Genomic DNA, 12168 nt, shown 5'->3' with positions numbered 1-12168 from the left:
TGAACAGCAAGAAATACTAGATTCTATGAAAAATTTACTGAAGGATAAGAAAAAGCCTCCAGTTAAATCCAAGAAATCTAATGGATTTAAACCATTAGAAAAGCCTGAGAAGAATCCTACTCCAAGCATGATTTTTTTAGAACCTTCTACTAGCCTGACAAGTATCAGGTATGAAAAACGAAAGCACTTGGTAGCAAGAGATGTCAAGATGATGAGTATCTTTGGAAAAAAGAAAGGAGTACAACTTCTAAATGCTAAAGAATTTGAATACAATGAAATAGAACAGGAGGTAAAAAACTCCGCAATCCTAAAATTAGATTTCAAACAAATCTATAAAAGAGGAAGGTTTGAATTGATGGATAGCCATCATTTCAAATTATTGGAATTTACCACTCCATCTACAACAGGAGAAACAGATCTCTTAATGATCACTCCTCAAGAAATTGCCAGAGCAAAGGCAAAAAATTATCAATTTATACACATTGGAGCAGTCCAAGTGGGCAAAAAACTTCTTGCTCGAGAAGGCATAAAATGTTCAGTTCTATGTGTCTTACAGGACAATAGACTAACAGATTTTCAAGCTAGTCTGTTGGGAACGCTTGAAGCATCTTTATGCAATCAAGTGGCTTATTTCAACTGTTTTCCAAATTTCTCAACAAGCTTGAAAGTTGCTGCTCACTGTCTCAGACTAAGAGTCAAGACAGATGGAATATCAATGAAAGAAAATATGCAAGAACTTGCAATAGTATACAAAATATACTATAAGCTGATGAGTACCACAGTAGAACCCAAGACAAGGATATCAAATATGCGAGGTCTTACTACTGAACTTCTCACCAGCCAGAAGAACCATTCACAACAAATTCACAAAGTTACATGGAATGAAGTAGCTTTCCCTATTGAATGGAAATTATCTGGTCCAAAGAAACCACTAGAAAGTGCTAAAGCGGCAATTTATGAAAGTATAAAGACTGGAGACATCAGTCTAAAATTTGATGATCACAGGAAAAGTGATGTCGGTCCTAAGAATATCAGAATAAACAGAAATTTCAGAAGATGCAACAGTACTAGTGGCACTAAATTTGTTGTAGAAGAACCAACAGATCCTATTACTGAAGAAGAACCAGAAACTTATCCAAATAGACCAGTAAATATGCTTAGAGCAAAAAAGCTCTATGAACTCTATGATGAAGCAGAATCTTGCAAAAATACTGAACGATTAGAACAACTAATCGAATAAATGAAAATTTTCAAAATAGGAAAGGTAAGAAAAGTCATTTCTTATCAAGATATGGAAATGGAAGACGGAGAAAGCTCCAATTCCAAAACTTTCATCATCAGAGAAAAGGGAAAACTGAAACTCCTTGTACAGAAAGTCCCTACAGGCAAAAAAGAAGAAAGAAATTCTCAAAAATTTGTCCCAGAAGACAATATGCCTAGGATGCCAATTCAATCACAAATTATGGTATATGGCAAAATCTAGATAAAGCTCTAGATAAAAGAAAAACTATTGACCAATGGGTAGATGGCCTCATGATAGCTACTGCTCTCACCCTCAGAAAATTTAAAGCACCAGATCTTCAAGTATATTTTGAGACTACCCTCACTGGAGTAGCCAAGAAATATTACTTGTCTTTCAAAGAAACTACCAGAGGAAGAGATTGGTTGATGTAGAACGCCTTGCAGAAGAACTCAAAGAACAGCTTGAGAAACGCATCGATAAACAACGTCGTAAGCAAGCATAAGTTTACTATTATTCTTACTTACAGAAGAATTCAAAGAACAGCTTGAGAAACGCATCAATAAATAACGTCGTAAGCAAGCATAAGTTTACTATAATTCTTAAGTTTATTTTCCTTATCTTTATAGACTTAGCATACATTTACTATTTCAATAAGGACTTCCAGTCCAGCAAGTTTGTTATTTCCTAGTTCTAAATTAAATAGGATTATGAGTTAAAGCCTATATAAGGCACCCTCTACGTTGTATTAGGCAATCAACGATTCAATAACAATTCAGTTTCTCAGAGATTTATCTCTTATTGTTTTATATTTGGTTTGACGCTTGTCTACCGTTTTCATCTATCAACCTTATAGCTTTCACTGCGTTAGTTGGCATCAGAGCATGGTTTTGCATGTATTGATGGTAGACGACGAAGCGAGAGTTAATATCACAACACTCATCGACGCTGGTTGGGAGATTACTGCTATGAAACAAGATATTGGGAATTTTTGTCAACACACCAGCATGAATTTGGCAATTCTAACAAATCTTGTGGATCAATTGGCAAATAATGTTCAACAGCTTACAGTGGCAGTGCGAGCCGGAGGAGTTACCCGAGGCCAACACCTTCAGCAAGAACGAAACTACGATTCTGAGGAAGAAGACGAAAGAGGCCCACCAAACAATCAACAACAAAATCGACAAGAAGAAAATTATAGAATGAAAGCTGACATATCTTTCTTCTATGGAAACTTACAGATAGAAGAATTTCTTGATTGGCTTTCTGAAGTGGATAGGTTCTTCAGTTTAATGGATATTCCAGAAAACAAGCAAGTGAAGACAGTTGCTTGGAAGCTAAAAAGCACCGCTGCCTATTGGTGGGATGATTTGCAGAAGTCACGAATTCAACAAGGAAAAGAGCCTGTCAAAACATGGCGGAAGATGAAAACCCTTCTTAGAGGACGTTTCTTACCTCGAGATTATGAGCAGACTTTGTTTGAGAAGTACTACGATTGCGCTCAACAAAATCGATCTGTATTTGACTATAACCATGAGTTTATCCGACTTAGCGAGCATAATAGATTGGAAGAAAGGGAAACTCAGAAAGTTACAAGGTATCTACATGGTTTGAAGCCGGAAATCCGAGACAAGATAGGGTTGCAAGTGATATGGACTCTAGCAGAAGCCATGAAGCTAGCATTAAAAGCAGAAACCTTACTAGCAAAAACTAAAGTCAATCAACATACTACCATGGGCTATCGTAAAAATTGGGCTGAGTCATCTACTTCAAAGGGGTTGCAAATTAAAGAAGGGAAAAAAATATAAACAGTACCCCAACTATGGCTCATTCTAAATTTTCATACCCAAATTTTCAAAACTATCATATTGGTACCCCAAATAGTTAGCCCGACCCAACATTTGTACCTGCCGTCCATGACCGCGTTAAGTATCATGCCACGTGCTAATTTTAGATGGGTATTTTGGTCATTTCCTTATCTATCTCCTCCACCAAAGCAGAGTTGCAGATCCCATCTCCCTCCTCTGTCGCCTCTTTGGTCTCCGATTCTCTCTCTTTCATTCGTTATCTTCTTCCTGTACACTATTTAAAGCTCAGAAGCTCCGATCAAGCGGAGCAAGCTGGTCAGGACATTCCACAAGGTCATCAGCCTCCGAGCTGCAACCAAAATCTGCTTCCAACAATGGCATTTGCAAGCTCAAGCCCAACACCAAAGCCAAAGCCACCAAAGAGGAATACAATTTCGAAAAAATGAAGGATCTCAAAGCCAAGAACAGAGCTTTCATGGAGGCTTTTACTGGCCAAACTCTTCACCGGAATCAACTCCATTAAAGCAGCTTATGTAGAGCTCCAAATGGCACAAGACCCATAAATTGAGGCTTCACTAATGTACCCATCTCTCCCCTTAACATGTGCATGCGTCTTCATCTTGATCATCGAATCCTAACTAGATGGCCCCAGATTCTACCTAGCTATTCCCTTCACAATCAAGAACCCCACCTCTTAATTGTAGGAATCAAATCACTAAAATCCTGCAAAATTTAAAGCAAAACAAGATTTCAACAACCCAAACCAACATCATTCATTCCCACAGCATAATGAACCTAAGGTAAGCTATGTTTTCATCCAATTTTTGAATAAAAGATTTGGGAAAGAACTCATAACAATCCAACTGAAGAACCCACTTGGATTTGTACGTCCACAAGTCTAAAGGGAAGAAGAGCAGGACTCCAGTTTCATCTACCACTCTACCAGATTTCTTTGACCAACAAAAAAATCAACCAGATTTCATGAATATGGTCACCGGGAAATCAAGCTACCTAGATCATTGCAGTAGCTGAAGGCCTTCGACAACTCTAAAGCTAGTGTCAAAGGCGTGCTGAGGTGATTGACCAAGTCCAAAGGGCCACAGAGAGCTATGGGTTCTTCCAGGTGGTGAAACATGGGATGCCTAAGAGAATGATGGAGGAGATGATGGAGGGCGGCTTTTGGAGCTTCAACAGCTTCAAGGGTAGCAACTTCAACAGGTTCAAGAGCAAACCTTCTCAATACGAAGGGACGGTTTTACCCATCCAAATATGCCACGTGGCATGATAGTTAACGTTGTCATGGACGGCAGGTACTAATGTTGGGTCGGGCTGGCTATTTTAGGTACTAATGTGATAGTTTTGAAAAGTTGGGTATGAAAATTTAGATTAATGGGTCATAGTTGGAGTACTATTTATATTTTTTTTCCCTAATAAAGAACCTTCAAAGGAACAGCACATCAGAATAGAAACAATTCGTGAAAACCAAGGAAAGGCTACTGTTTTGTTTCAAAAACAAGGGAAACCAAGCGGTTTAAGAGATTATGCCAAACCAAGGGGTTACCCAACATCATGACGGGCGCAAGGAATAATTACGGCTTATGGAAAATAAAAGAAAAAAAAAAGGTAAAAGAAGAAGAAGTAAAAAGTGATTGTTTGATTAATTAATGATTAATTAAACAAGTTGCACGTTTAGCCTAATTAATGGGCTCAATTAAACATTGTGGTTAATTGAGCAAAAATGGGAAGTTCGAAACCCACGTGCCAAATCCAATACCACTTTCTCTTCTTTTCCTTTTTCTCCCCAGCCAGTCACACGCTGACACCTCACCATACCCTATATACCATTCTCTCTTCTTTGCATCAGCGCCTCCATATATATTGCTAGACCATTCCATTCTCATAAGAGACGGACAGTGCCGCTCAACACATAAAAGGGCAGGCCCTTGGGCTGCTCTCCTCCTCCACCCTTTTCCATATTTTTGTTAGTTTTATTTTAGAGAATCGAAGGATTTACTCACCCAAACCTTCAAGAATTCATGAAAGGGTTCTACCTCTACAAGATTCAAGACTTGAGTAATTGTGGGAGTTGTAATCACTACTAGAATTTTGGCCTTAGACATCACGACAATTACATCGGTGAGGAATTCACGTGATGTAAAAAAATGTCATTAACATCGATTCCTCAAATTCCGATTTATATTCATATAATTGACATCGTTTATTACTGTTGACCGATGTCTACAATTTAATTCTGAAATTGAAAAAAAAAACCGCGGAAAAGATTAAGTTAAAAATTTGGACACGCGGGGAACAAAATTTCCACTCCACCCACACTTCGTCAGTTTTCCCATTTCTATCTCACTCACTTCGCCCAATTGTCACACACTCCCTCTTCCTCGAAACCGTAGCTCTCTCCTCCTTCCTCTCCCGCCCTCTTTCCATGGCCACCATCGCCTTCCTCTGCGCTCACTCCAGCTACTATCTCTTTCTCATTAACCACCTCCACCCCCTCGCCGGCGCTATCGCCTCCACCCGCAAGCTCTCTCTCTCTCGAGCTCTCTAAGATCTCAAAAGATTTCAATCTGGCAAAGCACCCTCTACAACATGTTTTGATCTAAATTAATCGCGTTAATGGTGAGTCACTGCGACTGAATTCTTTGTTTTCTATTTGGGTCCTGAGAATTTTGGGGGTTTTCAATTTTAGGGTTTTAATTATAGATGGGTGGAGATTTGGGGATACCTGTGTTCCCTGAAGAAGACTGGAAGCCCAATACAATCACATGATAAAATTGGTAAGCTCAGAAGATAGAAGCCTTCGCTCTCTTCGTCTTCCCTCTCAACCCTTACTTCAGATCCAGTCCCCGGAAGAATTGTCTCCCACAGCTCCAGCATCTGGTTTTGGGGTTAAGGTTCTTCTGGTTTTGAGGTTTTTTTTGGTTTGGACGACTTGGGTTTTTTCATAGTCAGATAAATCTTCGTACTAGCTCTTTTTATTTACAAAGCCTTTTATGAATTTTATTTTTTTTAATTTTATTTTTTTAATTTTATTTTTTTATGATTTTCGATTCAATTACCAGGTATTGCATTGGAGGAATAAGGTGCTGGAGGGCATCTGCAGCAGAGCTGTCTGATTTTGGGTGTTTTACGATAATGGATTGTGGTGTCATTCTTTTGGAGCAAACAGGTTAGGAAAGCCTTCTATGTGCTTTTTTCAAAAATAGTAGTGTTAAATATTCATGAAGCATCTAACTAAAGCCAGTTTGCCGGGATTATTAGAATGTGATCCCAATTCCCATCAATTAGAACAAGAGTCGGATCACTGTACTAACTGGTCTTTTTATCTATTCATTGGGTTGTTTCAGATATCAGCTTAATATATCACATGATTCGTGGTTAAGGAACACTCAAATTGTATGTGGTGTACAATGTGTTGGAGGTAATTGAGATTTTGAACCTATAATCTAATTTATGTTATACCCTTGTTGAATTCTTTTTCCTCTTCAGAAATATATAAATATGTATACTTGACCCTTTTAGAAGGCAGAAGTAAAATAGAATTCAAATATTCATTTTGAAGCATTGCTGTTGGCAGCAGTGTCTATAAACAGTTACTTTTTGTTTCTTTACTTTGCGATTCAGACTTACAAAAAGGAAAATAGATGAAGAAACAAAAATTTATCAAAAACAATTTTTACACCAACTAGTGAAAGATTATTACCATAATCAAGGGTCAAAAGTCTGGCCCTACCTCACTCATTCATGTTAGAATGGTTCACTTATATATGATGAACATACAATGGGTGGATGGTCTAATATCAGTCCATCAGTTTGATATGTAGTGATTGCACTACTCTGTTACAGTGTTTTAGCTAACACTCATGTTACTAATTCTTGCCCCTCTATACAGATATTTGTCAAACTATGTCAGAGTTTTAATGGAAATGTATTGCAAACTCTATTTAACTCAGCAGATGGACTTGGTAGTTGTCCAACAGAAAACATGAGATTCTGGATTTGGAGATTTACTTGCGACCAAGCTTTAGCCGTGACTGCCTCAAATATCCTTACTTTGGAAATTTATGATTTTTGTTCTGTTATTTTCCCTTCAATGTCATTGGATCCTTGACTCTACGTTAGTATTCATTCATTTATCCTCTTAGTTCAGGCAATTACTTTGTCAAACTGCATTGTTGCTCACAATAATGCCTTGTTCGCTTTGCTGGTGTCCTATAACTTTACCGAGATAAAAAGCAATGTGTTCAAGCGATATAGTAAGGAAAACATTCATAGCCTGGTATGCATTGGTGAGTTTGCTTCCTTTTATTGGCTTATAGCCACTATGTTAATTAAACTAGATGTGGTTCTGTGTCCGATGAATTAAATTAGATTAGTCTTATATTCTTTTCAGATGGTCCTAAATCCTCTTTGATTTTACTTTATTTTTTGTTTGTGACCAGATCAGATTCTGTGGAGAGGTTCCACATTTCTGCATTTATCATATTCATCCTAGATCAAAACATTATGGAGGAAACATTTGATGGGAAACTGTTTTAACATTTGGGTACTGCAGAACGCTGGTGTGGTATTCGTCTGTGAAATGATTATCGATATCGTAAAGCACTTGTTCATTGCTAAGTTCAATGACATAAAGCCCTTTGCATACTCTGAGTTTCTTGAAGGACCTATGCAAGCAGGTACTGTTTTGTTCAAAGTGTGGATAACTTTCTTATATTATTTGTTGAGTTTAGATCAGTTCAGCAAATGTTGACTTATGATTCTAAATTACACTACTCACCGCAAATTGTTCTGTGTTTTTTTTTTTTTTGGCTTAAAGAGTGGGATTGGAGGTTCGAAAGGTGGAAGTGCGGGACGAGAACCTGAATATCATGGCAGATGTTCAAACAGGATCAAGAGCTTTGCCTACTTTCATCAACTATACTCATGATGGTATAGAGGTACATGTATAGTCATGAGTTTTAATTTGATCAGCTCACTGGAAGTGCTTCCATTAATTTGGAAATGAAATTAATTTCTATTGAAATGCTGGTCTTCCATAATAGTTACTTGACCTGCATATATGAAAGGAAATGGAGACACTGGAAATTAAAAAAGCAGAGGCCTATTGTATTTATTGAGATCATGCATTGATAGATATAGTTACCAAATATGGACTGTATTTGGTGCAAAAGTAATTAGCCGTATTACTTTTACTCTTCAACTGCATAAGTATAACTTATTGATAGCTGACATGTAATGTATATTCCTAGATGAGATGGTGCTGTGTTAAAGAAATTCATCGCTTTCACATGTAATGTAACCATAATATCAACATAGAGGTGTACTTCTATATTAATGTTTCTTCTTTTCCTTTCGTAGGATGACTTTGCTTTTAGGACACCCAAGTTCTGGCAAATCTACTTTGCTCACGACTCTTGCAGGAAAACTGGACTCCAGCTTAAAGGTTAGTAGTTGCGCATGTGTTCCTAATGAAAAGCAAATTAGTCATTTTCTGCTCAACTAGGCACCCATCTCAATCTGTCATCAATGATTTCAGGATTGAATGTCTCGTTTGGTTAACAAAAATCAATCCCAATATGACAAACGGGAACAATTAAGAATAACAATGCAAATCCTTGTAGTCGCAGGGTAGACTAGTTTACACATAAACTAACAGTTAGAATTATGGTCAACAAAATAGGTCAATCTTACTTGCACTCCTCGTACTTCTTAGGAATTTGCAATTGAAAGTAACAAAAATTGTGATGGACTACGTGCAATTTATTTTGTACTATGCGGCCAGCTTAGAGACGATTGCTTGTCTATAATCACGAACCCCTTTACCCGATGATTATGACTTATGTTATTCTATATGTTTTTAGCGGGCAGCAAAGACTCGGAAAAGATACACCCAAGAACAACTTGACCAGGTGAACATTGAAGTGGCTGACTATTTGCAGACTCTGCTATAGATGGAGACTAGCAAAGTGATTTTGAGTAAGGCTAGTTAGATTTTCTTGAACCATTTTGGAGTAGCTGTATTGTTGCAGTAGCTGCGAACAAATTAAACTCCATGTAGTTATTGCAATTGTATGTTTTAGGCTAGCCTTGAAGTAGGTTGGGGTCTTTTTGCCTATTTTTGAACTATTAACATGTGTTGATAAAAATTAATGCAATGCCCCATATTCAAATTAATTTAGAATTTCATGTTGTCAAATGTGGATTTGGTTGATTTTGTAGCAGCAATTAAAAAGTTAGTGGACATCATGCTCTTATAAAGGATATGATGTATATACATTTATTTCAAATCAGTATTAAACTAGAAAAACGATGTCATTAAAGAGATGATACATCAGATTCGAAACAAAAATCGATGTCTCGTTTTTCATGGATAACGATGTATTGAGTAAGAAGCGATGTTAAAAAAACTAATGGACGTCGATGTAAACTACAGGGAACGATGTCTAGTATCAATATGGACATCGATTTACAAGTTGGAAAACGATGTATAACATCAATATGGATATCGACTTACAATTTGGGAAACGATGTCTAGAATCAAAATGGACATCGATTTACAATTTGGGAAATGATGTCTACTATTAATATGGACATCGTCGTTAACCTAAAATCTGATGTAATATAATAAAATGGACATCACTTCATAAAAGGAAATGATGTTTATTATAATATTGCACATCGTTCATACAATACTAAGGAATGTATATTGAATCTTAAATAGTGGGATATATGGAAAATATGCGTGAACCTCACAAACCGCAGGCACAAAATGAAAAGAATCCGATGTCTGATGCCATATAAAACATCGTTTCTAATATGAGTAACGATGTTAAAATGAATACTTCTACTATTGGACCTATCCTTCATTAAGCATTAAATGTCAAAATATGAAGATTTAACAATATCTAAACACACTAATATGTCATCATAATAACGGTTTTACATCGGTTCCATAAGCTTATTCGATGTCTATTTTTGAACTGGACATCAGTTTTTGACCGATGTCTGGTTGTTCGTGATCTTTAACATCACCCACTAAGACATCGGATGGTTTTTTTTTTAACATCGGTTTTTGGCTGATGTCTAAGGCAAAAATTCTAGTAGTGAATTCAAGACTAGTCATGCTAGCTTTTTAGTTATTTGTGATTATTCTTGTTTTCTCCTACACTTCTATACTCTTTTCCATTTGAATTTTGTATCTTTGATGTTCATAATTATGGGTTGTGAGTAATTTTCTTGTTAGGGGTTAAGGTTATGTGCCCTAGCTCAAATTTTGTGTAAAAAATGTTTAATTTAATGTAACGATGCAATTTTCATATGATGGATGCTTGTATCTATTTTTGTTGGGTTAAAATGCATGTCTAGGAGTCTAGTCAACTTTAGTGTGCATATTTTGAGCATGTCTAGGACAGAGTTAGAGGCTTGACCCGCTCTAATTTCTAAGCTAGAAACCTTCAATTTCGTATTCGAGGGGTTGTAAGCATGGTGATTTACACTCGTTGCGTGATTGCGTGGGCAGGTCGCTTAGTAGTCTAATTCCTCGATCTCTATGCCTCTTGATGTGAATTAGGGACCCTTGAACCGGGTCTAATTTATGTCAAGTGAGTTCCTACGACCCCTGAACCGGAGTAGAAATACCATGAAAGAGAATTTCGGTCCTTGGGCCTTGAACCGCCTTGGATACGACTACCACCAAAGTAGGAGATTTGCATCTACATTATATTAGCTTCTGACACATAGAATTTGGGTGAAGGAACCTCCCTAACACCCGACATTCCCATTTATTTGGTTACACGTTTATTAATTTATTTGCATTTTTATTAATTGCTTTATATTTCATTACATTTTGTTAATCTAAAATCAATTCTCAAAATATTGAACTCCAACTCATTGTAAATATTCATCACTAGACTCTTAGTTTTGATTAGGCTTTGGTGAAAACCAAAGCCGAGCAGTGCTAAGGCTTGGTGTCTTAGATTATCATTTTTATTTGTTTTACTTTCTTTTATTTGCTTAGTGACTTTAGTTCCGACCATCCAAGAATTGTGGGTTAGCCACTAATCCTCGTGGTACGATAATTTTGAAATTAATACTTCCCTATTTTAACACGATTCATACGCTTGCGAGAGTATATGCATCAAGTCAACCACCTATGAGAAACATTCAACATCGAATTGATTTAATTCCTGGAGTTAGCTTGCCCAATCTTCCTCACTACAGCATGAGTCCGAAAGAGAATGAAATCTTGAGGGAGAAAATTGAAGACTTACTACAAAAAGGGTTTATTCGCGAAAGCATAAGTCCTTGTGCAGTGCCTGTATTGTTGGTACCGAAGAAAGATGGCAGCTGGCACATGTGTGTTGATAGTCGAGCCATTAATAAAATGACCATCATGTACAGATTTCCAATTCCGCGCTTAGAAGACATGCTCGATGTTCTGGGGGGTCTAAGTTTTTCTCTAAAATTGATTTGCAAAGTGGATACCACCAAATTAGAATTAGACCCGAAGATGAATGGAAGACAGCTTTCAAGAGCAAGGATGCTCTATATGAGTGGTTGGCGATGCCGTTTGGGCTTTCCAATGCCCCAAGTACTTTTATGCATCTTATGAATCAAGTGTTACGCCCATTTATTGGTATGTTTGTGGTCATCTACTTCGATGATATTCTCATATATAGTAGGTCCAAAGAAGAACACCTAGATCATCTAAGACAAGTCCTTGAAGTTTTACAAGAGAATCAATTATACATCAATTTGAAGAAGTGTACCTTCCTCACTGACAAGTTATTATTCTTGGGTTATGTTGTCAGCTCCAAAGGAATACATGTTGATGAAGACAAAGTCAAAGCAATTAGGGAATGGCCTACTCCAAAAACTGTTAGTGATGTGCGAAGCTTTCATGGATTAGCAACTTTTTATCGACGATTTGTTCCAAATTTCAGTACCATTACGGTACCTCTTACCGAGTGTTTAAAGAAAGGAAAATTTCAATGGGGGGAAGATCAAGAGAAAAGTTTTGCCTTGATCAAGCAAAAATTGTGCACTGCTCCAGTATTGGCCATACCAAATTTTGATAAAGTTTTTGAGGTAGAGTGTGATGCT

The 12168-nt window shown here is 37.1% G+C and overlaps 1 long non-coding RNA gene and 1 pseudogene across 1 annotated transcript; both read left to right on the top strand.

Moving 5' to 3' along the window:
- Positions 1 to 2142: 2142 nt before the first annotated feature.
- Positions 2143 to 7823, top strand: LOC121049154 (annotated as a pseudogene).
- Positions 7824 to 7898: 75 nt separating this feature from the next.
- LOC112202269 lies at positions 7899 to 9024 on the top strand. The gene is made up of 3 exons (XR_005799373.1): positions 7899 to 8003; positions 8442 to 8509; positions 8928 to 9024. It is a non-coding gene; the product is annotated as an uncharacterized LOC112202269 (long non-coding RNA).
- Positions 9025 to 12168: the final 3144 nt, after the last annotated feature.

The sequence above is a fragment of the Rosa chinensis genome, chromosome 5 (assembly GCF_002994745.2).
Source record: "Rosa chinensis cultivar Old Blush chromosome 5, RchiOBHm-V2, whole genome shotgun sequence".
In the NCBI taxonomy this organism is placed as follows: domain Eukaryota; kingdom Viridiplantae; phylum Streptophyta; class Magnoliopsida; order Rosales; family Rosaceae; genus Rosa; species Rosa chinensis.
This window is presented reverse-complemented; position numbering and strand designations above follow the sequence as displayed.